This window comes from Carlito syrichta, unplaced genomic scaffold, assembly GCF_000164805.1.
Source record: "Carlito syrichta isolate Samal-C Ts95f unplaced genomic scaffold, Tarsius_syrichta-2.0.1 Scaffold150288, whole genome shotgun sequence".
Classification (NCBI taxonomy): Eukaryota; Metazoa; Chordata; class Mammalia; order Primates; family Tarsiidae; genus Carlito; species Carlito syrichta.
The window spans coordinates 85281-87501 of record NW_007094384.1 but is presented as its reverse complement, the minus strand read 5'-3'; the positions used below and the strand labels follow the sequence as shown (position 1 = coordinate 87501).

General features: G+C 45.2%; 1 pseudogene; it reads right to left on the bottom strand.

Moving 5' to 3' along the window:
• Positions 1-971: 971 nt before the first annotated feature.
• Positions 972-2020, bottom strand: LOC103251950 (annotated as a pseudogene).
• Positions 2021-2221: the final 201 nt, after the last annotated feature.

Genomic DNA, 2221 nt, shown 5'->3' with positions numbered 1-2221 from the left:
CTGCTTATCATCAGAAAACTGTAACTCAGATGTTGCCTGCTGGTGTGTGAAATGGTCATACAACTGCTGACTATAGAGCCAGGCTGTTTCTGACATAATCAACAACAGTAAAATTTGTTTTCATGGATATTGAGAATACATAGGACACCTAGCATGTCCAGCTTCCTGGCAAAAGGAGGAAATTCAGTAAGACCATACAAATTTGATTACATCAAAATAGATTTCTGAAGGGCTCATTTCCCCATATAAGAAATGTTATAACATTAACATCGCTTTCTTTGATCTCTCAAGAATTTTGTTACCCACTACCACATTTGAATTTTGTTGACAGAGTTCCTCACAAGGTCACCAATTTCAAGAAGTTTAGGAATTTGGAATTTGATGATTGTTCATTTTTTTCAGGTGTGCACTTTTATTGAACTGGTCTCAAGTCAGTGTACAGTTAAGTTCTGGCTGCCTCCACACCTTCACCCCTTCCCAAGGAGAACAAAATCCTTCATACATTTCGCGGACAAAAGAGGGACCGATCATTCAAAATAAAACAAAATAAAAAGTACTAAGGTAAAGATTTTAAAAATTTGTATTACATAATTTACACAAAAGCAATACTGTTCCCTCCCCTTTGTGGATCAGGAGAGTACTGGGCTACTCTCCTTAGAGAAGTGGAGTGGCTTTTGGGAGGACAAGAGACTTCCTGTATCAATGAATCTTACAATATTTGGAATGACTATTAAAAAAAAGAACAATGCAAAATCAAAGTCCTTGGCCACATTGCAGAAGTTTGGAGATGCTTGCTCCAACTTACGGTGACCTTCACGGTTCCAGCTTTTAAATCTTGAGAGCCATCAAGCCAAAAAACAAACAAAAAACTCCAAAACAACAACAACAAATAAAGCAATGCCAATCTCATCTTGTCTTCTACACAAGTTAGATTTGTCAAGAAAAGGTGTAATGCTCTAGTCATAGTCCTCCTAGAAGCACTTGCAGTGCATGATGGAGAGTCCAGACTCCTTGGACTCCTGTTTGCTGATCCACATCTTCTGGAAGGTAGACAGCGAGACCAGGAAGGAGCCACCAAACCAGACTGAGTACTCGTGCTCAATGGGATGTGATGATCTTGATCTTTATCATGGTGGGCGCCAGGGCAGTGATCTCCTTCTGTACATGGTGGGACCTCCAGAAAGCATTGTGTTGGCATACAGGTCCTTGCAGATGTCCACATCACACTGCATGATGGAGTTGAAGGTGGTTTCGTGGATGTCACAGGATTCTATGCCCAGAAAGGAAGGCTGGAAGAGAGCCTCAGGCAGCTCATAGTTCTTCAGGAAGGAGGAGGACACAGCGTTGGCCATCTCCTGCTCGAAGTCCAGGGTGACATAGCACAGCATTTCCTTGATGTCACGCACAATTTCCACTCGGCTGTGGTGGTGAAGCTACAGCCACACTCGGTGATAAATCTTCATGAGGTAGTCTGTCAAGTCCCAGCCAGCCAGGTCCAGACACAGGATGGTGTTGGGAGGGTGTACCCCTTATAGATGGACACAGTGTGGGTGACCCCATCACGAGTCCATCACGATACCAGTGGTACAGCCAGAGGCATATAGGGACAGCACAGCCTGGAGGACCACGCACATGGCTGGGGTGTTGAAGGTTTCAGACATGATCTGGGTCATCTCCTCATGGTTGGCCTTGGAGTTCAGGGGAGGCTTAGTCAGCTCCACAGGGTGCACCTCAGTAGCCACAGGCAGCTTGTTGTAGAAGGTATGGTGCCAGATGTTCTCCATGTCATCCCAGATGGTGACAATGCCGTACTCAATGGGGTACTTCAGGGTCAGGATGCCTTTCTTGCTCTGGGCTTCATCGCCCACGTAGGAATCCTTCTGGTCCATGGCCCACCCTGATGCCACAGGCACCTCATGATGAAAGGGAAGATGGCCCGGGGGGCATTGCTGCCAGCAAAGCTGGCCTTGCACATGCTGTAACCAAACTCAACAACCAGTGCAGCAATGCCAGCATCCATGGTGAGCTGGTGTGGTGTGGACCGGCAGTGGAGTAAGGGCAAGGGTCGGTGCCAGTGGCAGATGTGTTCTCCAAGATCCAATTACTCATTTGAGTGTCCATTTTCAGTGCAATTAGTGACTAAATATATTAGTTCATAATTTCTATTTTTCTGTATATGTTTTTCCCAGACTTTGTTTCTTTTGAGCTTGTTCCATTTTAT